Raw genomic sequence first — 27,057 nt, 5'->3', positions numbered from 1 at the left:
TGGAACTTATTGCTTTATCTTTATTGCATTAGAGTAAATGACCTTTTTTCCCTGCTGCCAAGTCAGTCATCATATTTTAGTTCTGCCCTGAATCCCTTGTCAGGAGCTGAGATCTGAATCTGCAGAAAATAACAAGAACAACCTCGGTAAATGCCTCGCTTTCAATTAGCATACTCAAAATATCACACTGTTCCTTCCTCACAGTTTTGTAAATTCACTTTTACAAGCAACTGGCAGCTTTACAAGTGCTTGAACAAGTTAATTAATCCTATCTATGGGAGAACCCTAGCCACATAGTAGAGTCAGGGTCCCCCCCCCCCCCGGCTGGAACTCGTCGGAACACAGGACACTGTTGCCATTCTAAGAGAACAAGGGAGCTGTTCATGGTGAGTTTGGAACCTCTTTTTCTAGAAAAATAGCACTGAGTATAGTTGCCCACATAGCCCTGCCGTATATGGCTACTTGCAGGATCAGTCCACCTACATCACCCTCACTATGCAACAGACAAAGCAACATCTTGGATGTACATTGTGAACCCATATAAAATTTAATCACATGCGCCAGGAGAATCTCAGCAGTGGTCACCTCATAGCTTTAGTAAAATAAAATAAAATAAAATATAATAATAATAATAATAATAATAATAATAATAATAATAATAATAATATAAGCTTTGAGAGAGGGCTGCAGTTCAGTGATAGAGCATCTGCTTTGCATATAGAATGTTCCAGATCCATCCCCAGCATTTCCAGGTAGAGCTGGGAATGTTTCCAGCCTGAAACCCTGACAAGCCACTACCAGTCAGTGTAGCACAGGGCAGCCCCACCCCCCACAAAAAGGCACCCTGTGTCCATTTCCCCCCATTCTCCACTGCAATGTTTAGGGCAGGGCACAGGGCAGCGCATAGACTGAGGTAGCTATACAAGAAAACCATTGATATTCCTTAGACACTATTTTGAAAAGTGCTGCTACAGCGTGTTTGTGAAACCAGGCATACAACAATTTTGAGAACAATGTGTACATCAGAGGAAACATTTAAACTTCTTCCACTGGTGCACTGATCCAACTGTACACATCACGTCAATGTCAACTGCACCCAGGTTGGTTCACTACAGGTGTGTTTGCTATACAAGTGGGCTGGTGCAGCATGTGGATTTCCAGCCTAAACAATTTAAAGTAACCCTGCACTGGAGAAAGGACAGAAGTAGTAGAAATAGTTGTAGCTATGCTCGTTTTTAAAATCAGTATTTAAATTTTGGCTGGGCCTTTTCAAGGCATGGTTCAAGCATTTGTTCTCCCTCTTGTCACTCTTTATGCGTAATTCACCATATGTGCTTAGGGAAGAATGAATTGAGGACTAATTACTAATATTCTCACCAGTTGCAGTTTCAATCCCCATATGGGACAGCTGCATATTCCTGCATTGCAGGGGGGATGGACTAGACGATTCTCAGCATCCCTTCCAACTCTACAATTCTCTGATTCTCTGATTCACCACCTTCCCAAACCCACAGGAAAAGAGAAGATATAGCTGAATCTTTGAGTCCTGTTTTGTCCAATTTGCTTTTAAAAAACCAGTGTGCTCTTCTGAAGAAGCCTCCCATTTATGGATCTAGGGCTCAGGGTAATTCTTGTGTAAATATACAGAACATAGGCTTGCATTCAAGAAGCTTTGGAAAACATTGCCATATCCATTCCTGTTCCGGCTTGTGGCTTCAGTGGGGATGAACTTGAAAAGCACAACAAGCAGAAAAGAAGGCTAGTCTTGGACTTGAATCTGCCATTCTGGTTTTGTAGTAACACAGCTTGTAGCTTTGACTTTTGCTAAGCAAAAAGGAAACCCTTTGTATATTTTTCAAAGACGGAAGCAGTCTGGAAAGGAAGCCTCTTCTGGCCTTGCTCTTCAGAGCCAAGAGTGCACGACTGTAGGTGTGGGAAGATAACTTCATAGGAACACGGGGCCTCTGGGGAATTGCAGAGATCATGTTATTTACTTTGATCTGTAACCCCCCAGAGCGAAAACTCTGCCAAATGTGCCCCAGAGAAGGTGAGGGCAGCTGCTGACCTAGTGCAAAGATTCCATTAGAAAGTAAAATTTCCATCTCTAATTCAGTCCACCACTTAAGGTATAACTACACAGCAGTCCTCAAAGCATCCCCAGTCCTTGCCAAAGGCTGGCCCACACAGGAAACAGAAAAACCCATAAGACCTTTATGAAGCATGTGACCTATGTCACAGGACAAGGTATTGGCATGGAAGGAGTAGGGGGGGTGGCTATTTCCCCCATGTTCCATTTCAATCTAATTCTTGCACTTCTTGTTTTCCACTCGCGTATCAAGCTCAGGTCAAGCAACTTGCCATAGCATTCTGCCTGCTATTCCTCAGTACAATTTTGCCAACAATGCTCTAACATCAGAGGGGCGAACTGAATTGAAAAGATAGGATGAATCTGTGGTAGCAGTTAGCATTTCATTTAATAGATGATTTCAGAATGAAGAACTTTCAGAGCTGATTGCGGCATTTGCGAAGTGGAGTATTTGCAGGGCAGCTGCAATTCAGACCACAAGCACCTGCCCTTCCCTATGGTGGCATAATGCACCTTGGAACTTCCTGGAAAGTGTCAGGTAGCTGGAGCCTTTGCTGTGGCCTGGAGCAGAGTGGAGCTTGCATTTTAATAAGGGAAGCAGTGGGACCAGAAAGGAAAGCAAGGCAACAGACACGGGAGAGAACAGCAGCGTGTTACTGTATCTAGGACCCGGTTTCTGGCTTTCCTCCTCTTTCAGAATGGCCCTCTCATTTTTCAGTAGAGTCTTAGCTTAGCTTCCATGTGCTGCCTGCTGCCCTGGCTGATATGAAAAAGCCTGGGATAAGGCATATGTAGGATGCTGAGAGAAAAGTTGAGCATAGTAAGCGGTGCATTCTGGCCAAGCTGTACCCAAGATGAAAATGATCTATCTATATTGGTTGGCTATCAAAGCTTTGGTCACTATAACCTGGCTATTCTGAAGCAGTCTGTTGGTGCATTTGCTGGTTAGACAAAAGAAGCCAGAATCTGCATGAGTTTTGAAATTTTAACTTGGCTGCTCTTAAGAACATAAAAAGAGCCAGGTGAATCAGGCCAATGGTCCACCTAGTCCAGCGTCCTGTTCTCACAGGATGGTATCAGATTTCCACTCCTGATTTAAAACAAATCGCTCTTGCTATCTTGGGATCCTGGCCAGGCAGTGTAGAGAAAGCTTGCTATTTGGAGTGTGTGTGTGTTTCTTTGGGGCTGTTTTTGAGCTAGTTTCCCTTTTAACATTTAAATGCACGTAGGCACTGGTTTTCTTTAAAAGGAGGGTCTTTTCTTCTTCTTTTTACATTACAGTTCTGTGTCTTGAATTTTCCAAGCTATGCATAGTCCACATTATTGGTGTCAGACTTGATGCACAAATAATGTTGGAGGTTCTTCCTGTAAGCTTCCTGGAAAAGCTATCATGGTAGTGGCATACTGGGTGGGCTCTTTATACATCTAAAGCACATTTAAGCCCTGCCCCCCAATCCTGGGAACTGTAGTTTGTTAAGGGTGCTGAGAATTGTAGCTCTGCAATGAGTAAACTACAATTCTTTGAATCCATCTAAACCCAGTCTAGTTTATTTCTCTCCCCGAGCCAATATTTCACTGTAAATCAGTTTCCATTTATCTCATTTCAGCTTTTACAGTCTTGGACCACTGTAGCTCTTTTCATCCAGGCTTCTTTCTTCTGGATGTAACTACCGGTAATCAACTGCATTAGCCAGTTTTACCTATCTGCATTACTGTATTTCCACTTCTCTGCTAACTTCTTAACCAAACCAAAGTTGTGTTAATGTTCTGTTTTCTATTATTTGCTAAATTTCTTTTCTGTCATCCATACATTTTTTGTTTCTTTCTCTTTTAAAGTTTTGATTTCCTGGGCTGGTTTTTCTAAACTTCCTGTGACCTTTAGAACTTCCTGGTGAGAACAGCTTCTAAAACAATCAAAAAGCAAAACGACAAAGTGGTTGAAACGGTTTCATCCCTTCACATACATCTTATAATTAAAGGAACCACAGCTTCCTTTTGCCTCGCATCTGTGGTGCCAAGGAGCTACAGGGGCAGTGGTCTGCTTGGCACTGCCCCTTTCATAGCTTGGCAACTGAGACAAACCACTAATTGTGCTTTGGATTGACTGGGCAAAATTCATTGTAATCCAAATTTAGCATGTCCCCATGTAATTTTGAGTTATGAATGAAAATAAAGTCATGTTTCCTTAAAACTCTAACAGTGAGAGCGTTTGGAATACTTTCCAAATAGAATATAGAAAAAAACTTTATTAATCTGCTTTCAGCCATGTATTTAACTCTTCGCCCATTTGCTTAGATTGATTTCAAGTTTACATTCTGGAGGTTGTGCTATATATCAGGGTCTCTCACACACACCAACCAAGCAGCATTATTTCACAGGCATTAATGAAATGCATTATAATTTCTGGTATGTTACCATAGTAGTTATTTGAATATGCTTTCTGTGTTTTCTAAGCTTCCATGAGAGAACCAAGGATGGAAACTCTCTCCACTGCGTGGGCAAATGATCTAAACAAGCCATTTGTGGCTTATCTGCAAATTGTCAGATCTGCACAAAGAACACAGCCAGCAAGCCTTCAGACAGTGAACTTTGAACCTTGGCTGGACCTTGCACTAGTCAGCACAGTAACAGGAAAGCCAGCAGACAGATTTTGAACGGAGGTTAGAAGGCTGCTGTAGGGTTATGAGCAGAGTAACAGCTGCACTTTGCTACATGAACTTTGTACTTAGACACAGGGGTACTTAATCTCTATGACAGAGCTCTTTGTTTCATTACTTATTAACATTCCCTTCCCGAGTAAAGTTCTTTTGGTAATGAACCTTTTTTGAAAGCATGATTTACACAGATGAACAGATATGGACTATTAAAAATAGCGTGAGCAGCTTTAGCAGTTTAAATATTATACCTCTGCATGAACCTTGTGGACTTTACTGTTCGAAACCCCTTAAGGCATCCTTTTTGGTAACCATTGCAATGATAATGATCTTTTATGACATGCTATTTTCATGGAAAGATTCATACAATATTTGTAGTCTATCTTCAAAAGGATGGCGAATCGTTCAATAGAATGTTGTCATTCTTTACCTCCTGCATTTTCTTTTGTTTTTTAATTAAGAAAGGGGGAAACCAAGAGAATAATTCCTTGTTGATTTCTGGGCTCAATTAAAGCATTCCTCTTGTGTTGCACATGGTAAAAGACTATGTATACTCATCATTTCCCACATGGTATGTTCAAGAGGAATGCCATATGGGGCAGTACAGTGGTACCTCAGGTTACAAACACCTCGGGTTACAAACACTTTGGGTTACAGACTCCGCTATCCCAGAAGTAGTACCTCGAGTTAAGAACTTTTCCTCAGGATGAGAACAGAAATTGCACGGCACCGGCAACGGGAGACCCCATTAGCTAAAGTGGTACCTCAGGTTAAGAATGGTTTCAGGTTAATAACAGACCTCCGGAATGAATTAAGTTCTTAACCTGAGGTACCACTGTAGTTTGCTAAGTTGAACCATGGCATACTGTGGGAACAGTGTATATAAAATCAGCAGATTCAAATGTGAAAACATTAAAAGCAAAGATAAAACTGGGTATTTATTTAGACTTTTTTTTTTTTAAAAAAAAAAGTCTGAATGGGCTCACATTTTTCTGCAACAAAAGATTATGACCAAACAGTATGTAGGAGGAATAACACCTTAGGAATCAGTGATTTAAAATGTAACGAGAACAAAATAAGAAGGCTATAAACATTACAATATTTATGGTTATTACCTGGAAAGTCTTCAATGAAGAAAATGAATTCCAGATACAGTGTTTTGTCTCCGTCCCACTCCAGAATGCTCTCTTCCCAGAAACCATTCTTCATTGAAAGAAGTAGTTTGTCATCTTTCTCTCCTCTCTCTATGCTGAAAGCCAAAATCAATTTGTGTTTGTTATTTATCTGAACAGGTGGGAAAATTAGGAAAAGACACCAGTTGGCTGTAGAGAAGGTTTAAAGGCTGGAAAGCAGATTTGCTGAAAGTGGAGAGGATATATAACAATGGGTGGGATCCCAAGTTGTATAAGCAGAACTCCAGTCATGCAAAAGCGCTTTCCCCACCCTGCTTCCTTAATGCAATCCCTTGTGCTCCCTGGAAAGTCACTCTGACGGTCAGAGGATGCTCTGGAATGATATAAGATGTGGCAATGGGTGATGCAGATTCTACCTGGGAAACAGGTATAGTAGATTGTTCATTTGGTACTATCAGGGACAGAAATCTGGTTCTTTTATTTGGCTTGATTTGTCTACGTGCCAGGCCTTAGTCATTGATATATGTCATAAAAGGCCCATAATTTGTACCTAATGCTATGATTTGATTAATGTTCAGTACTGGCATAATGCCGACATATTTGCAATCAGTTCAGTGGCTCAGTTCAAACACATTGCTAAACCATGGATGACCTTGGTCAAGCCTTGGGTTCAAGCTTTCTCTTCTCTCCTCCACAAAAAACTGAAGTTTGCATATTACAACTAAAGAAAAGCAGAAGCAGAATGGTTTCTGACCAAGGGAACAAGGCTGGACAAGCCTTGTGTTCACATGCTCCCCCTTTCCATCTCCTTCCTCAGAGCAGCCATGAGGAGGAGACTAGAAACACCCACATCCTCCTTGAAACTAACCACCATTTATTATGTCCAAAACAGGTACTGTGATTAGTTTAAAAACTATGGGTTTTTAAAACATGGCAAGATCAAAAACCATGGCTTGATATTTGATTTTTTTTCAATCATTCACAGTTTAAATTAACCACAGATTGTCTGGTGCAGATAGAACAATAAACAATAAAGTCAAGCGGAGGATGGCCACACCTGGAAAGGAGAGCACTGCTTCCTGAGACCTGTTATTTCAGGGCTGGGGACCCTGTGGCCCTCCAGCTGTTGTTGGGCTCCAAATGCCATCAAACCCAGTAAGCATGGCTAATGTTCAGGGATAATTGGAACTGTAGAACTGTAGTTTAACATCTGGGGGGGGGGGTCAGAAATTCCATACCCCTAAGATAATTGCTGAAACTGAAAACTGAACCGGCACAGTATTCTGCATGTAAAAGATGTGCTCTCTGAGTGAGCTTTGTTCCAAACACACACACACAGAGACACCCTTTGACTCCACTTATTAATGCATTTAAATAACTTGGCACTTGCCTTTGACCGATGTCCTGTGTGAATGATGGTAACAGCGGATACTTACAAAGGGTTAGAAGTGCATTGTATAGCCCAGCTGAGGATGTCACATCACAGTATGTGTCATAAGGAAAGCATACTATGTGAAAAAGGCCTTTGCCACTTCACTGGCAGGCTGAGCGATCAAACACTGTGCATTTAATTATTAGCTAAATGCAAGGCTGAGGATTTCAAATTAAACAAAAGAAGCCATAGGAAGTGTGAGAAGTTGTGACCCTGAAAGTCACTTCTTAGCTCTGTATTCAAAAAGTGGCCTGCTCATAACTTTCTAAACGGCAAAATTATGTTTACATACAAATTGCAGCTTAATTAGTAGAATAGCTGTACACTTCATTTAGTGCCAAAGGAGCAAAGGGAATGGTTAGTAATACAGATTGGAAATTGACAATAAAGCCTCCTAGTTGTGTAGGACAACCAATGAATATCACTCTCATATTCTTAGATATTAATTTGTCCATGAAAGTCAAGGATGAATATATTTTTAAGAAAGGTTATTATATTCATACCTGCACACCTTTACAGAGTAAAAAGGATGCAACGTATTTTATTATAATTATTTATTATTACATAGCATCATAGTTATGCATAGCTGGATCCTTCTAGATGCAAAATATGTCTTCTGCATATTAAAGGTTATTTCAACTTCTCACTGAACAAAAATGGGCCCTCCAAACTCTATTTGCAAATGATGAATTAAAGGAATGAGAGATTGAAACAACTGAAAAAAGAATGGTGAGGGTTGTGATTATCATTTATTACAACACTAAATGGACTCTTTCAAATGCACGTTCAGAACAGTGCTAGCAGCTATTTTCTTTACACATGGTTCTCTAGGTTCATTTCATATTATTCTATTAAGAAATGGTTCAATCCATATTATTCCATTTTATTTAATTGTCCTCAGCAGTACAGAGTACTGGCATCTTTTTCTTTTTAAGCTGTCCATGGCAGCAATTATGTTGCCACACATGGGACTTATAAGAGACATATAAGAGTACTGGCTCCTTCTCCTTCTCCTCCTCTTTCTCCCAAAAAAGACTGCCAACACCACACCAAGATATAACCCATGTACACTGCTACTGATTTAAAACAACAACATATATCTGCTACAAGGACCCTATAAACTAAATTCAAATAGAAGATAATTGAGAGAAGAGAGAAAAGGAAGAAGAAGAAGGACAAAGTAAGTGGACACATTAAGCTGTTTCCTCTGGAAGTTTATCATTGTATACCAGTGAGTCTCTAAGGCCACATGACTGCCTTTTTGCTGCTACAGGCTAACAAGACTGCTCTTCTGGAATTAACAAATATAGCCATTCATGCATATGTTTTATTCAGCATCAATCCAATTCATATAATCCTGATAAAATGCTGCTTAAAAGCTTTTTAGCATTGGCAGTGTAACTATTTTTAGATCCATTAAACATGATTCAAATTACAAGAAAGCAGATTCCAACTAAACATGAGGAAGAACTTTCTGACAGTAAGAGCTATTTGATAGTGGAACGGACTCCCTTGGAAGGCGGTGGACTCTCCTTCCTTGGAGGTTTTCAAAGAGAGGTTGGCTGGCCATCTGTCTGGGGCCCCTTCCAACGCTACAGTTCTGTGGTTCTGTGAAAGTGCAGGCATGTTGATCATGCCATTTCCACGCTTGTGAATAGCGTATTATAATCACAATGTTAACATTTGAGCATTGTTCTTTCTCTTCACATCCTATTGCCTGTACCAGGCAAAGATATCACAATTCATAATGCTTCTGATGTTGTAGACTGAAATTACAATGGGACGTCAAGGGAATTAGATCAGCTTGAAGGAAAAGGAATGAAATCCCACCCCCATCCCCTTTCCTTTTTGTGGATAACATGAAGAGGAGAGTCACAGTTTACATCTTAGTGGTTTCAGTAAATTAGAAAAGTCAAACATAACAAGAAGCAATGCAAAATAAAATTCAGCATGCAGAATTTGGCTTCATTGTTACTTAACAGTTATGTCACTGAGAGACCATTTCAAGTCTGTGGCTGCCGAAATCGCAGCCCAACTGATGCACAAGCCATGCATAATGTATTACATAACACTATATATTAAGTCAGCTCTAGAGTGTTAATATGTCATGAAAGTTAATTCAGATATCATACATTATGCAAAAGAGAAAGAGATGTGAAAATAGACCTCCCCCCCACCGCTATTTTCAAGAGGTGTCAAGCAAGCTATTTCAATGTCTTCCCTTAGGGTCTGACCTAGTAGGATGCAGAAACACTAGTCCGATGCTCTTTGGAATAAAGAAACCTTGCTCAGATCTTGACATTCATACACAGCAAAAGAAGGGCTAAATAATGGCTGAGATCAGAGAACACACTGCCCAGCAAATACAGATTTAACATAGTTTAAATACTGTAATGAAGTTCTCTCAAACACCAGACCAAATGGTAGTCAGCAGGCCTGCATTGGGCGAGTGAAACTGAGATCTCAGGCAGCTGATTTTGGGTGCCATGTTATTGTTACTGCCAGGGTGGGGGGTGTTTGTGGGCTTTTCATTTTCAGATACCTAAAAAATTCGACTCACCCTGGGTGCCAAGCACCTTGACTCTCTCTGTCTCTGTCTCTCTCTCTATGTGTGTAGAGGGATGTCATTTGTTGTTTTGTCTTGGACAGCAAAGCCAAAATTTCTTGGGCTAGCCCTGCATTTAAACAGTGCCGCTTCAGAATGCAGGTTGGGATTTAGACAATGTCTCACTAACAACAGCAGCAACAACAACAACCCAACATAGGGTAAGCTACCGTAACATACCAGGGAGGAAGCTGTTTGTTTGTTTCATAATATTTATAGACCACTTGATCGTAAAACAAGACCTCAAAGCTAGCCTCTAAGTCTTCTCACTGACACCTAGTTTCTTATGTGTTATAAGAAATTAAATATTTTTGCTGCAATGTTGAAATACCTACGGTGAGCTTGCACCTGTTGTCTGGAGTGGTAACATCTAGCCACAGATTTTCCACCTCGGTTGCTGTTGCTTGTGGTAAGAAGTAGGCCAGAGGGAAATGGGTTTTTGAAGACGTATGTTGAACCTTGCCTTTCTGGACATGAGGCAGCCTGTTGCCATCCTCCATACAAAGTAATTGGCTAACCCACAGCAAAAACTATGCAGAAGATAAGCTGGGAAAACATCTCGCCAGTAAAAGTTAATTACTTCATTCCATAACTATACACTGATCAATGCCAAATTTATGTTTTATACTTTCTGTGGTAACTCTTGGCTCCTTGTAAAACATGTGGTTTAGAATGTAATACATCTTTCATTCTTGTTGCCATGGCCCAAAACAAAGCAGAGCTTAATTCATCTCCATTACAGCCCTACTGGACCCAATGATCTTACAACATGAAATGCCATTTGGCTGTATAGGTACAAGCATTTGCTTAGCCTCAAAACACAAAGCCAAAAATAAAAATAAAACTGGTATATGTGGTTTTGTATCAGTGACAAGGATCAGGCTTACAAGAGAGATGTATTTGAACAAGTGCACCTCAGTGCTTATCAGAATCCTAATGAAGGTTTCTCCCTTTTTTTAAAAAAAATAAAAGCTCTTGACTTCCATTGCCTTGACTACTGCACGAATGGCAAGACACAGACAAATCATTATGAAGAAGCAGCAGAGCAGAACTTACCAGCAGAGAAAGGGAAGCTATAATTAATCTCATTCGTCTGATAGGCAGGTCACTTTTATTATCCTCCACATATTATATATCAAGCCTACATCTGTTCTCACTGGCTAAAGTGGCAGTAAAGATGTAAACCTTCCAAAATCTGCAATCTTAAAACTGGCAGAGCCAACCTCTGTGTTTCCTTCCTGTGTTTTTCTGCACATTGAAATTGCACAGCACCCTCTCCCCAATATGGCATTTTCCTTATATGGCAAGCTTGAGGATAAATTGTTGAATTTTTTTGGAAACATGCTATCTGCATAGCTGTTTTTTAGATGTCCAAATTTCCACATCTCTCCAAATCATGCCAGAGGCTCCTCATTTGCTTCACGGTGATTCAGAAAGACCAAACTTTGGTTTAGAAAAGCCACGAACCTTTCCAAATCAGCCCAGACCAACTCAGAATTTGTCAAAATCTGATGCACACCCCCAGTAAATCATATATAGAGTGAGGCGAAAGAATGAATTAAGTAAACAAGAAACATTGCTGATTACTGGGTGGTCTGAGAAAATGACTCATAATTCAGATTCTAGCTTTGGAATGAGAAATGGAGAAGTATTGTAGGATTTTGTTCCAAGGATCAAATTTCTTTCACCCCAAGCCATCGCCCTGGCAGGGAGCTTTGTTTTGGCATGGGAGAAAAGCTGGCACCTCTCCTTCACCTCTAGTTCAAGTCCTCTGATTGAGTGCTTGCACCACACAGCTGCTTAAATCAGATTCTTACCAGCTATGCGGATTAGTCCAATTAAAGCAGCTTGAGCCACACAATTTATAGTCAGAGGCTGACATTTATCAAGGTGCTCCACTTTTCACACACACACACACACACACACACACCCTCACCCTCTCAATGTTTACTGGTGCTCTCCAGTTCAATGGAAGTTGACAGAGAAGGTGCTCTGGTAGTCTAGAATAGCCTCATTGCACCTATTAATTACTGTGTAAGCCTTGACAGAAAGGAATACTGGGTTGTTGCCCATACCCACATTCATTTGCAAGTCACCAATATTCTTCTCTTCCACATGAAACAGGCAGCATGCTAACATGAAATGCATACATGCTATGTAACAGGAAAAAACTGAACTGGATATGATCACTATGTAATTAATCTCTGCCTGAGTTCTCTATTGTCAGCTTTACAATCAGTCTGGTATTTGTGCCAGGTGACACAGGAGTTGAAAAGCAAAGCAGTTATTCAAACAAGCGAGGGGAACAGGCAGGGAGAGGTGTGGATTTAGAATTCACATTGATAGAATTGATAGGATTCAGTATACATTTCATTCAGTATATTTCATTCAGATGTTAGATGCAGATTGTACAAGATCATGGGAAAGTAATAAGTGTATTCTGCATCCATCATGAAATCTGTAGTGTCTCCATAAACTTCTTTTTTTCTTCAGCTATAACCCCCTACATTCTGGGAAGCACCAATCCAGCTTGTGTAGCACACATTGCCATTGTCGACCGCTGACGTTACAAAGTCAGGGCTGACTGCTGCCAGCCACATCTCTATCCTCAAGAAGTGGTCTCCATCTGCAAATATGATGCATCTGGAAAAAGACATTTCTGAAAACAGCTGTCAATTAGACACCTGGGTGATGAATTCCAATCATAGAACTGTAGAGTTTGAATGAACCCCAGGAATCACAGCTAGAGAATCCCTGACAGGTGGCCACCCAACCTGGACAATAATGACCCATCTGGGAACCTCAAGTGAAGCAGCTTAGGGTCTCTGTTTTTGAGTGGTGTTCAGTTGCATGCTGATAACTTCTGTTTGGGCAGTTAAAGTTGATTGGGAATTCTTCTGCAAGTAACCCACATCCCCAAAAGATTAGATAAGGAAAGTGACATTGTCTAACTCCTTTGCCCTGCTTTATCCTTGGGGGCTGAAAAAGCCCATCAGTCGCAGGTACCTCTGTGTTTTTCACAAGCCCCAATGAGTCCTTCACTGCCATTGTGTTCACTTTGCCTGGATGCAGCTTCAGTTTATTCTTCATCCACTTGACCACAGCTGCCATGTACAAGTTCCTAGCAAAGGTTGCTGCTCCCATATAGGTTAAGAATATCTATATCTATCTATCTATCTATCTATCTATCTATCTATCTATCTATCTATCTAGTCATTTTACATTACTAGCGAGACTTTACCCACAGCCTCTAGATAATCTGTCCCCCATCTCTGAAGACCAGCACAGAAAAGCTGAAGGGGGAGCTGAATAGTCTCATAGTACCACTTTCTGTATTAATTCTAACAAAGGATTCTTCATTCTGGTTCAACTCTATTTCAAAAAACCGAATGTCATCACAAAAGAGGTCTAGTAACATCACAAGGGTAGGACAGCAGGTTTTTTGTTTTGTTTCAGTACGCCCTATAAGTGACTTCTATGAAACTATCTTAGTAAAGTATACTGTTTATAGTCGGTGGGGAGTTGCTCCTTTGATTACGCAAACAGTGTCATATGAGACACATGTATTGGAGCATGCAGTGCTGAGTCCAGCTGAAACCAACATCCTTGGAATATACTGGAGACCTTTGGATCAGCTATCTAGTACTTTTTGCATTTTTAGCTCCTGAATGGCAGAGCAAAAGGATTTCACCAGAACTTTAACTACCAGACACTGATTCAGCCTGTGAGTTTCCCCAACCTTTGACCACCAAGGGAATTATAGGGCAAATAGCTAGATCAGCAAAGGAGCTTAGATGGAGTGGTACAGAATAGATTGTGTAATAAGGCCAAACTCCAGAACTAATACCAGGTCAGATGCTTCTACAACTGACTACATTGCCTCTTCCACACCATGACCATTCATAGTCCGCCCCCCCCCCCTCAAAGTTTCATGAACACCAGGCTGGTAGAGGCTGGACCAACAGTAAGCATCTTATTCACACAGAAAGCCAAATATAAACAGAAAACAATTTATAAATCAAATTTACTGTTACAATATAAAGAAATGTTTGCTTTTAATCTGATGTTAAAATTGTATTAAGTTTGTTTGTCTTCATTTTAGTAAACCACTTTGGGGGCCATTCTGTTTGAAAACTGGTTTGTGTTTTTAAAAAGTAAATACACAGACTTTGCAAAGCTGAAGTGACATGCAAGTGCTGTTCAGTAACCTCCATGTGGGATCATAACATTCTCTGTCCAGTGCTAGTGCCCTCTTTGAAATAAATGAAAGCTAATTTGTTAGTAACAGTCCTGTGGCAGCTGCAAAACAAATAAACTTCAGTCTTGGTAGACCACAGAACATAATTAGCACCAAACAAGCTTCAGCCATCCATTTTGCTGAAGGATGAAGGATTTTGTGGGAACAAGCATTTAAAGTTTCAAATCAAAATGGGTGGTGTTGGGGACTTGCCAGTGATTTCCAGTAGTAAATGTGCTTTTGCAAATGACTAATCATATGAAGATGACCCAATACTCTTTTGCATCTTTGGAAGTGGCAAGTACATTAATTCCCTGATTAATGCTCCTTAAGAATGCCCACTTTTAATTTTGTCTAAACTGTAATGCTTTTGCTTTGTCTTTTGCAGGGGAATGTAAAACAAGTATATTTTACAGCCAGTATGTGACTGTTACGTGGCATGAAATCGTAAGTCCAAATTTAAGATTCCTCAATTCAAATTTTAATAATTCAAAAATTAGAGTTTAATGTATTGTATCGCATGGACCCAGTTCTTCATTTTTTCTCTGGCAATCACTTGTAGCCAAGTAAGATTGTTTTCCATGAATACGGTCTTAATGGTGTGTCCGTAAATGACTGTGGAGGCCAATTCTGAATCCACACGTCCTTCCACAGTGGGGACATAGGTTTCTGGGTGGGAGTTGTTCATGGTGAGGATTTGCCAAACGTGCCTTCCTTTTATCTTGTTTCTCCCTTTCATCCTGAGTTTGTGATTTTTCAATATCCAAGACGCCTTTGGTAGAGGCTATTCTCCAGTTGGAGAGCTTGCAGGTCAGTGTTTCCAAATTATCCATGCTTATACTGTTGTTGTTTTTTTAGATTTTAGAGTGTCTTTAAACCTCTTTTGTTGTCCGCCAGCAATTCTCTTTCCATTCTTAAGTTGGAAATAGAGTAGTTGCTTTGAAAGATGATAATCAGGCATTTGAACAACACGACCAGTCCAGCAAAGTTGATATGAAGAATCATTGCTTTGACATTGGTGATCTTTGCTTCTTCCAGTACACTGACATTAGTTCACCTGTCTTCCCAAGTGATATGTAAATTTTTTTGGAGACACCGTTGATGGAATCTTTCAAGGAGATGGAGGTGGACATGCTGCTTACAAGAGGTGGAACAGATGCTCTGGAATGAAAAGGATTTTGTACTGCTAGCTTCAAATATACAAACCAAACATAGGCAGAGACAGTTTAAATACTTCTATAAGCATCAATCCAGGGGCCCACATCAGATCAGCTAGGAGGGACAGCCCAACACCTCAGGAGATTTTGCCTTCAGCTTACTCAATCCATTTCTGTGTGTTTCTCTATCAGTGCCAAACATGTTCCTTTTGTTCTCTGCACATAAATCTTGCTTGCATCATTCTAGCTGGAGGCTGATGTGGGAAAGGTGTGCCACATTCTCCAAACTTCCGATAGTTTCCCCTACATTCAGAACATTGCAGAGATATATTGGTGACAAGAACCCATATTTTTACAGCCAGATCTCATAAAGAGTTGTTTACTAGCCATTAAAGAATATCAACTCTACATTATCTTGCCTGACAAATGGTATGGTTAGACCAGTGTACAACCTTTAAACTTTAAAACTGCTAAATAAAAAAGGAATTTAAAAAATATCCATTTTGAGGTGAAACTGACTGTGTCTACCATCAACATTTAACTAAGATTGACAAAATTAAGTCTTGACAGTGGCTCTGAGCCTTTCTTAACACACCTCCGCTAAGTCCAAAGCCTTCTGATTTCGTGCATGGCACAACTTTTGCAGAATTTACAATGGGGGCAAATTACTTTGGGATAAAGTACTTCCCAGCAGTGCCAGAAATAGCCAACAGTTCCTACAGATTCTAATTAATCATTTCTAATGACGGATTGTAAGTAGATTTGTGGTTCCCTCAAACTCACTGTTACATCAGCCAAAGGCAAAACATAATGGGCACAGCCTACAGAAAAATAAACATGCTTACTTACTGTTGAAATCAGAGTGAGATAAGTTCTTAAATGTGTGCTTGTTCCATTGATTTTAGCAGAAATTAAATAGACTTTGTACTTTTACTGTAGTCTGTGTATTTGATCCTTCGCGGTAAATATGTATCCAATAAATGTGTATTCAGTCTATTGTCTCTATATGCTTTGTAATAAAGATGTCTGGTAGGCTTGGGGTTCTCTGTATCATGCCTGTTCACCTTGAATCAGTAATTCCTTGCAGCCATAGAGCTCCCAGTTCCCTTCAATGGAGAAGGACATTTTGAGGGCATCAAGCCAATGCTATGAACCAAAACAATCTAGTAGGCCTTGTGAAACTGTGAAACACTGGGAATTGTGAGAAATCCAGTGACAGAACTGCCATTTCATTGGTTAAAACTAAACTGGTCAACATGGTCTATTGAGGTTGAATATTGTTTCACAAAAAGTAAAGAGCTGTGTGTCTCATTTTCATAGGGAGATTTTTTAAGTTTTTGTGAAAAAAATTCAAAGCCCTCTGTATTCAGACATCTGACTCCATCGCCTCTGAAGCACCGTAGATGCACAGCCCTTCCACACACCTCCCTTTCTCTCTCCCATTGCACACTGGCTTCCGCATGGAGATCCTGGTTTACATTCAGCCAGAATTCTAAAGGGTCTGATCAGCTGTTAAAAGATGTTAATATCAGGAGAAGCTCTAATTCAAAGATTGAAGAAATGCAGTACAAATTCTAACCTTTTTCTTTTTCTTGCATTTGTGCCAACAGGTTGTTGAAAAGTTTTTCTTTCTTTTTTCTTTTGCTGTAGGCAAGGTTCTCAAGCTGCCCTTGATTTTGGGCTACCAGCCATAAACAGACAAAAGAAATCAGCAATGCATAGCAGGAAACATCATAGCTACACCATTAAGAGCAGAATTATCAAATAATAGCATAGTTTATGACTGAAAAACAGAAATAACCTGAGCTTAATTAGTGTTTTTGCTAAACCTACAAATTCAGATACTTGACTGGGGCCTATTATTATTAATTTTATAACAACATTTCTTTCATTATTCTCAGCAGACCATCTTTCAGTTCTGTGATGTCTTTACACATGGCTTTCAAAAGAAATGATGCAATCTGCCATTCAACACAGCTTGTAATGGGAAGAAATGAAATTTAAAAAAATATATGCTTGAAATCACTTGATTAAACAACAATAACACACACACACCTTATAGCTTTCTGATTCATATGCTCCTTTGTTGTAATTTTTTAGCGTGCGTCAGGCAACATAATTAGACAGATGGACAAGCTTCCAGGCTCAACTCAGACTGGGTCCCACCATTCACAGAAAAAGTGGAGGCCGCTTAAGGAAAAAAACACCTGAAGAGTTTAACACTTGCTTGTAATTGATGCTCCCTTGTGAGGCCTCCAAACCTCCTCACTTGCTGGCTTCACAGAAGGTAGAGCATGAGAATCTTAATCTCAGGGTCATGGGCCCCAGGTTGGGCTAAAGATTCCTGCATCAGGGAAGGGGGTTGGACTGCATGATCTTCATGTTCCCTTCCAACTCTACAATTCTATGATTCTATTTACTGCTGAATATATAGATTTCCACAGCTGCTGAGGCCTCAGTGGACTGGACGTAGGGAGAAATAGACCTCTTTTGCACTACTTTAGTTTTCTCCATCCTCATCGTTTTGCTCTCTTTCATTCTCTCTAGGCTAGCAACCCATGGGTAATTCCCCCCACTATCCATGCCTTTGGTACTGTCATGTATGCCCATAGAACTCTTACAGGGGGGCAAACCTTGGCCCAGTCAGAATCCTCCCCTGCTTACAAACATATGAATGGAACCAGATGCAGGTGTGGAGGCTGGAGCTACAAGCCCTCACTGCATCTACCTCTGATTCTATGAATGTGCAATGATGGTTGCGTTTACCCCTATATTCAGTTACTTGAAGCTGGAAGTATGGACTTTCTGCTTTGAAAAATATTCTGTTTGAGTTAGTTCATGCCATGTGCATGAAAGTTCTGTCTGCGGTGTATGGTCTGTGGTGGCTGTTTCACCCGTGCAAGTTATCATTTCATGATGCAGGCATCAGATGACACATCTATATATGTGAATGCATCCTTACTCTAGAGTAGCTGTAATCCCTTTGAAAGTACCATCTTTTGTGAGACTCACCCTGAAGTAAGCAGACTAGACCTCCAATCAATATTGTTTTTCTAAGAGCTTAAATATTGTTTTATTTTAAAATATTTGGAACTTGTTTTGTTGTAAGCTGCATTGAGCATATTTATATGGGAAAGCAGCATACAAATTTTAATAATAATAATAAGCCCTGAATAGAGCTACAGCCCCTCTCAAACTGTGTAAAAACAACGGCCGTTCAGTCTATATTTGTGCCTCACACTTATTTTTACAGCTACTTTTTAACAGGGAGGAAATATGCTGGCAATATTTGCATGTGAAGTTAATGTTCTAGTCTAGCTATACAGTATATGTTTTATACAAAAATCATTATGGAAAGTAATGTTATTCACTAATAAATCATGTCCTCAGTTGGCATCGTTAACACAGCTATGTGTTGACCATTCATCTTTTATCACTCTGACACAGAAATTAGTAATAAAGCTTTAAAAATTATAACAAGGGTACACTAGGGAAGTACTTCAAAGAAAACAGCACCAAATGTCTAAGAGCATTTGTGATGCAAAGTAAGATGGCTCTGGTAATATCTGAAATTCTCTGCTGCATCCGAAGCCACTGATGAAACTGTAATGTGGGTAACAGAGAAATAGGGAAGCCATTAAGGTTCTAAATAGATGGTCTCAGTAATTGCCCTTCTCTGCCACTGTGGACAATTTTAGATATGTTCAATGCTATTAAAAAGAAATGCAATAAACGTCCTGCAATCTGTGGGTAGGCTGTTGTCCTTGTTACACTGAAAGTACAGTGGTCTGTTCAACTGAGCCATTCCCAAAGTTTAGACTTCACTGGTAGCTGGTCACCAGGGCTGACTGAGGACATTTTGCCACTAGAGGCAAAACAAAAAGTACTCCTTCCTGCCTCTTTTGCTGTGCACACACTGCCACGTGTCTGCCCACTGTCCCCTTCTTTGCTTCATGCCCGCCACCCATGCACCCACCACCCATGGTCACCAGGTGCATGCACACAGCAGCAGTTGCTCAGTGGAGAGAGAGGTTGTGAAGGTCAACAAGCACAGGGCGTGTTCCACAGAGCAGAGGTCAAATTTACCATGCCTCCCAACTCTCAGGAACCTGCCACCCTGAGGCAACTGCCTCACCTTGTCTGATAGGTGGGCTGGCCCTGCTGGTCACCCAACACTCTCTGCTTCCTTACTGCCACTAAATAGGCCTAGTAGGAACAGAAGAAAGGTTTCTCATCCTAAAACAAACTTTCTCTTATGCAGTTGTCTCTAAATGATTACACCAAGTTGTCTCTTGGTTGGTGGTACTAAACTGGTGCATTAAACTGGTAATACAGCATGAAATATCACCATTTACAGAATCAGGATCAAAACTGCAGTTCAGGGCCAGCAATGGCTCCTTTACAGAAGTTAAAAAAGGAAGTAAAGACCACGATGTGCTGTTGTCCAAGCAGAAGAATGGAAACAGAAAACCAACATAAGCAAGAAGCTGAGTTAACCTTCAGTATATTTCAATAGCCATGCTTCTTTAAAAAAAAAAGAGGTAGGAAAGATAAGACATGCATGCTTGAGGCTGAAGAAAAGACTGTTTGTACCTAGCACATTGGAGGAATTGTTCAAGAACAGTTCAGCCATGTCAAAATATGACCCTGTAAAGCTGCCAAGGGTCACACAGTCCTCTAATCATCTGCTGAGTTAGTGCTAGACATAGAGGTTGAAGCCACTGGTGAGTTGCTTTAACTTAATGCACCTTGCTGTTTTACAAGACTTTGCAGAAAGTTTTATCCTCCCAGCTTAAGAAGAAGGAAGCTGTCCAGTGGGAGTTAGATAAGCGTTTTTCCATGGGCTCAATCAGACATTTGATAACTCCGCCAGAGTCAGCACAAATCTGATGCACTGTGGCATCCTCAAAGCACGTGCTATGTGATATATTTTGGTCTGCTGTTCTCATGTAGAATGGATACACACATATACGCATGTGCTAAAATATCTGGATTTCTTTGTATCTTTGGTCTGAAAACAATAATCTAAAATCCATACACAAAAAGGCATCTCCAGTAAACACAAACTATATAAAGATAATGTAGTCTGATACAATATTTCATGGAAATGTGATGTTGAAATGCTGGGACTTGTTTCTCAGTAAATAAATGTATAGGAGGGATTTAAGCTGTAAATTTGTCACTAGTTCTTTCAATGAACATATCTTGGCTGTGAGTCCTGAACGACTGGCTCCCTGCCTTGCAGGACTTTTCCCACCTGGCCTGGGAGGGTGGGGCCTCATTGATTCCAGCTCCAAAAGCTGAGGCTGCTGAACACTCTTGGCTGGGACATTGCTTAAGGGGATTATTGTGGTTATCTATATTATTTTTTATGTTTAGTTTAGCTCTTATTTTGATTTATGTGGAAATTGTTCAATTTGGTTGTGCACTTTTTGATGTTTTATTTATTGCTTGACTACTTTTGTTATGTTTGTACGTAATTATGTATCACCCCCCATGTTGTAAGCTGCCTTGAGCATGGTTTTAAATATGGAAAGGTGGCATACAAATAAAATGTACATGTGTAGGCTTAAGATCGTATAATTGTTTCTCTGTTGTAAAAATGACTACTAGCCATGATAGCTATGTTCTACTTTCACTGTTGAAGGCATGCCAGCTCTGCATACCAGTTGCTGGGAATCACAAGAAGGGAGAGTGCTATTGTTCTCAGGTCCTGCTTTTGAACTTCCTATAAGCTCCTGGTCTAGATGAGCCTTTGGTCTCATAGAATCATAGAATCATAGAGTTGGAAGAGACCACAAGGGCCATTGAGTCCAACCCCCTGCCAAGCAGGAAACACCATCAGAGCACTCCTGACATATGGTTGTCAAGCCTCTGCTTAAAGACCTCCAAAGAAGGAGACTCCACCACACTCCTTGGCAGCAAATTCCACTGTTGAACAGCTCTTACTGTCAGGAAGTGATTCCTAATGTTTAGGTGGAATCTTCTTTCTTGTAGTTTGGATCCATTGCTCCATGTCCGCTTCTCTAGAGCAGCAGAAAACAACCTTTCTCCCTCCTCTATGTGACATCCTTTTATATATTTGAACATGGCTATCATATCACCCCTTAACCTCCTCTTCTCCAGGCTAAACATGCCCAGCTCCCTTAGCCGTTCCTCATAAGGCATCATTTCCAGGCCTTTGACCATTTTGGTTGCCCTCCTCTGGACACGTTCCAGTTTGTCAGTGTCGTTCTTGAACTGTGGTGCCCAGAACTGGACACAGTACTCCAGGTGAGGTCTGACCAGAGAAGAATACAGTGGCACTATTACTTCCCTTGATCTAGATGCTATACTCCTATTGATGCAGCCCAGAATTGCATTGGCTTTTTTAGCTGCCGCGTCACACTGTTGATCCAGGAGAGCCCTCATGTTCTTAAAAAAAGTAAAAAATGACAACGTTTCTCCCGCTGTCCCATTTGTTGGCAGTAGCTTGTAGCTTTAAGACCAAACTGATCCAATGATGGCCAACTAAATATCTGAAACACAATCATATCAACTCATATCTAATCTTGCTATTGATTTAAAAAGCAAGCAATTTAAAGTGCACCATAATAGTACAGCTTAGGCATAAGGGAGGTGCTGTTTGAGAAAACTTTGGGCAGAAACAAAAAAAGGACACACACATTTTAAGGTTGCTTCCCCCCTTTGTTTTTTTAGGGTAAAATGATGGAAGAAGGCAAACGTGTTCACCCATTCAGGAGAACTAGGAAGCATTGTCCTTATTTTGATTTGTCTTTGTGACGTCATCATGTAGCCAGGCATGATTTGCTGTACAGCATCGTAACACCATCACAATCACTGTGACACTCCCAGAAAGAGTAAAGAATGGTGCAGCAGCTGATTGGGTAGAAAAACTGGCAGGGAACAAGGAGAGCACAGATGGGCTTCAAACAATATTTCAATCACCCTAAAAGGCCTTTATCACCCCCTAAATGAGCAAAGATGAATTTACTTGTGCTTGATTTTTCTGTGGGTTTTTTTTGCTGTTGCAACCGGGACCCTATGCCTAATTTTGAGATGCACCCACTGCTTTTTTTCTGGGGGGACGCCGGCATACACATACCCCTAAACATTTTGTGAATCTGCTTTTGGCATCATTGAGGGGCAATATTTCAATACAAGTAGGAAAATGAGAGTACCCCTAAACATTTTTTTAAGAGGTGGATGCACCTCTGAATGTCCTCTAAGAGTCCAAAATGTAAAAACAAAGGGAGAAATGCAGACAACTAAGCCAATTCCAGATGTAATCCCCTGTCTCTTATCTGGGAACATCGCCTGGACAGGCCATGATTTAGATCAGAATTCATCCTGGTCCCAAGATACAATTAACAAATGTTTATGCAGCAGGAAAGGATTTCAGAATCACATCTCCTAGGACAATAATTATACAGGTGCATCCTGAGAAGCAAACTACAGAAAAAGAAAGCATGAAGGCATTGATTAAATACTTGATGGGATTCAAGTCCTCCCTTTCAAACCATTCCAGTTGTTTGCCAGGCCTGTTGGTGTTAATGCATAGTGCTGACAAGGAGTGACTTTCAAATATCTTCTCAGTGTCTCAATAATTTTATAATTTATGCCAACACTTTGTTAATTAAACAATGGGGAGTGGGGGAACCAGCATCTACATCCAATAATATTTTGAAAGCATAGTGTGCTCAAGAACTGTTACTTAAGCATTCTGGATACTCTCAAAACTATTGCACAGCTGTTATTTAAATTTGAAAAAAATAAGTAAAATTTTTTAGCAAGAAGGAGTTTTCTCTTAAAAGAGAACCACAGTTGTAAATAGTTCTATTCATGCATTGCATAAATGGGAAGTTTATTTATTTAATTCAAAAGGCAGACTTTTGAATTAACAGTATGCAAGATTTTTTAAAAAACCCCACAAGCTCCAGTTTCCTTACCTTATCACCCCTACCCTTAATAGTATGAACAACAGATTAAAATAAGAAATGAATGATATTGGAGATGTAATATATAGTATAATAAAATATTGGACCTCAAATTTGTAGCTCAAGATGCTTCTGCATTTTTTAAGAATATTGTATAGGAACAATAACTGGAAATCCATTAACTATCACTTACAAGGTGTGTTCTGGATTTTACCTCAACACGTATGAGCTAAAACTGTCGGGTGGGACAGTAGCCCACATGCAAGTCCCACCCGCAATGTCACAGTATGCATCAGCCTGCCTGCTTACTCCCCAACCCTCCCTTGTGCTGAGTGGAGAAGGTTTTCAGGAGGGTTTACTTACATTTGCTTGAGCACTTTGCAGAATCAGGGAACCTTCTTTATCACACATAGTTACATTTGTGTGTTTGGGTATATACCTATATTCTGTTACCAAAGTTGAACTGCTAGGTAAAGCTACCTAATTTGACCTCTGCTGACATTTTAAACTAGCACACCAACTAAAGTTAATCAGAACCTTTCTCTCTGTTCCTACCTAACAAGGAACCTGTCTGTTTTGTGAAAGGATGGAGGAAGACCAACAGATGGTTATTGTATTTCCAAAGACGGGAAATGGCCAAAGGCCTTGGTGCAGCCCAATATTAAATCCCACCTTAAGACTCTTCAGAAGTCATAAAAAGCCAGACTATTCTGTCCCACCTGCTTCTTTGTTTACTTTTGTAGCCTGATGAAGAGCTCTGGAGAACTCAAAGCCTGCATACATTTATTATATGTGCTGTAGATTTTGTTTCCTGAATTTGCTTTCATTATGTTCTTTTTGTTCCTGTCCACATTTATGCTGTTTCTTTACAGAAAACATTTAGGTGGGAGGTAGGGAAATGTATCCCCCCCCCCAAAATAAGACAAGTTTAATAGGGAAAAGGGAAAGAGAAGTGACACTAGACCCTCTTGTTTGTATTATCTGTCTATCTGACCTCCTTCTGTTGGAATCTGAGAAAACCACCTACCAAAATGGATGCTATTTTAAACTACGTACCCATTTTATTTGACAAGATTCCCCTCCCCTTTAGGAACTGTTCATTGCTGCTCTGAAGGAAAATAAGAACTTCACACAATTATTCTTCATGACTCTCTTGAGTGTGCTTATGGCAATAAGCCCAGCCTGTTTTTATACAGAAAAGATATTCCAAGCTACTTTAAGCTCTCACATTTAACCCCTTAAAAAGCTACTGTATCTATTTCAGCACTACAGCGCTGTGGGGTTTGTTTGTTTTTTCCATATACAGACATAGCAAGATGTTAGCAAATCAACAGGTGGAACTAAGGCAATAGGGCAAAATGTTTAAAAGTGATAACAAGCTCAGCTAAGCAGGTCATGGACCCACACAAGATATTGTAATGATATGTATTTAATACAGCCTACTCCTTTTTCATAAAGATGTTTGGGGTCACCCAACCCAGGCCAGCCTAAGACCAAATGCTGCCCCAGCTGAGAAGCATTTTTGGTGGCTCTCCAAGCAAACAGGGGACTTGCTGGCAAAGCAGCATTACCAAAGCAGGACTGAGGGTCAGTCCAAGGTCACAGCGCAAGCAAGCAGAGTCCAAAACAAAGGCTCCGGTGAGAAGCAAAGTCACAGCAGTTCAAAGTCAGGGACCAAGCTATCTGAGCTCAAAAGGGTCAGGCAAGAGACAAGGTTACAGCAGTCCACAGCCAGATTTGGCATAGACAGGCAACCCAGTAGCAGGCAGGACACAGAGCTGGTTTAGCAGCTCTTCCAGCTCAGCACTGGGGGTTTAAGCTGGTGCTGATGGAACCACACCACAGCCTCAGCTGACTCCTATTAACTCCCCTTTTCCAGAGGTCTCCTTAAGAGGCGGGTCTTATTTCCAAGGAGACTGTTGCTCCTGAAGAGCCATTGCCTGTATCCATGCACTTGCTCAGAATCAGGTTTCCATCCAGTGTTTATGGCACCTCCTACTTTCCTTTGGGCTTGGAACTCATTTGGCTTCAGTGTGTTGAGGCTGAACTCATCTTGGGTGTGGATGGCCCCTCCTCAGCCTCACTGCAGGATCCCAGCTCCTTGCAACCAGAGGGAGCCTGACCCAGGACTTGGCCAAGGACCTCCTTTGAGGGGACCATCCGCAGCTGGGACATGGCATCCTCCTTTAATAAGGATTCCTCCATCTGAGACATGACACATACATCATTCTTCCGCTTTTATAATATCATATAGTAAGCTAAGTTCTCTAAGTCCTGTAGCCAAAACAGCACCACACAAACATACATAAGAAAGAGATATAATCAGGCTTAGGCAAAACGTCAAGGTTTACAGTACTAAAAAAATATTGAGGTAGGGAGCTCAATAGCCATGGCATGCTGTGACTCACAGTTGGACAGGTGAGGGGATCTGGAAATCTGGAGGGAAGGGTCAGTGGAATGGGATCTGCATTCTGCTCTCTACACTACAACATTGTTCGCAGATCCTATGTCATTAAAGCTTTAATTCACGATTTGCATGCATGATTTACCGCAGTCAGATAAGACAATAACTTTGAACGCATGAACCTGACTTTTCCCTAAGGCATATGCCTTACTTTTAAGAGGCATGCATAATTCACCATATGTTAAACATAAATAATTTCACTGTTTAATATTTGGCTTCATCCAAATAAATCAGAACAACAAATAAAATTCTTCCTCTTGAATGTATGTGTTCATGAGGACTAGAACATAAGGCAGAAAATGTGCTCTTTGAGGCACCTAATGCCTTTGAGGTAGAGGAAATGACCACACACTGTGTTAAATAACGCCTTTTATCAACATGTAAATAACTTTTCTTGGTAAGCAATCATGAAAGGTTCTTCAAGAGAAAATTAATATATCTGATTTGTTTATATCTTCATCTAATTTAGAGCAAGAGGAATTGGCACTGAAAAGAGATATGAAATGTGTCACTAATATTTACCACGCTATGTACTTGAGTGTATATATAAATGCTTATAAATAGTTACATGCTCAGTATCTGTGATGAGCTAAATCAGATAAGCTATTTAATATACAATCCTATACGGTATGTTGCAAGCAATCCCAGTCATCTCCCTTTTTCTGTCAGCTGTAGCTTTGGTGGGAAATTAAAAGTTAATTTTGTCTTTGTCCTTTTGTCTTTCTCCTTATCAGTATTGCCTCCAAGGCATGCTAAAGTATGCTGAAAGTGACCTTCAGTTTACTAATATCATCCTGACACAAGTGATTTAGTCTCCATTCCTCTAATGTTCAGTGTTAAACAGAAGAAACAGTCACTCACCAACAGCCCATTGATTTCATTGTGTTCACAAATACACCCTTGCCTCCAAACACACAAGGGATCTGTACCTATTTTAAGAACAACACAACAGACTGTGTGATATTTAGCCTATATTTGTGCATGAGTATTAACTCATTGTAACAGTAGTAGTAGTAGTATTGATATTAGTATTATATCTTGTATTAATTTATTTCTCATAAATCTCAAAGCAATTTGCAACCAAATGAGAAAAATACATAAAAGCAGGTTTTAAAGCAGTAGAAATGAAATATTGTCACATTTTTCGTAAGCACAAAGGCACACACATTGCTCTGTTGTGATTTAAGTAGTTGTCTGGCATTTGCCGAATGGTTCCTAGCAAAATGTTGTGGATATCCCATAATTCCTTGTATTGACTAAAGAAACAAGTAAGATGATTCCCCTGAAAAATGTATCCAATTCAACTGTTTTTTATTTGGAGAAGATACATGTGATGCCTATAATCCCTTGCA

At 40.3% G+C, this 27,057-nt stretch overlaps 1 long non-coding RNA gene across 1 annotated transcript; it reads right to left on the bottom strand.

Moving 5' to 3' along the window:
• LOC310705844 lies at nucleotides 1-26,626 on the bottom strand. Its single transcript, XR_014525485.1, has 3 exons — nucleotides 26,567-26,626; nucleotides 5,856-5,989; nucleotides 1-119 (listed from the first exon to the last, which is right to left on the bottom strand). It is a non-coding gene; the product is annotated as an uncharacterized lncRNA (long non-coding RNA).
• Between the last annotated feature and the right edge of the window lie 431 nt (nucleotides 26,627-27,057).

The sequence above is a fragment of the Podarcis liolepis genome, assembly GCF_965112155.1.
Source record: "Podarcis liolepis genome assembly, chromosome: 4".
NCBI lineage: Eukaryota > Metazoa > Chordata > Lepidosauria > Squamata > Lacertidae > Podarcis > Podarcis liolepis.
The sequence above is the reverse complement of the archived record's forward strand: the minus strand, read 5'-3'. Positions and strand labels throughout refer to the sequence as shown.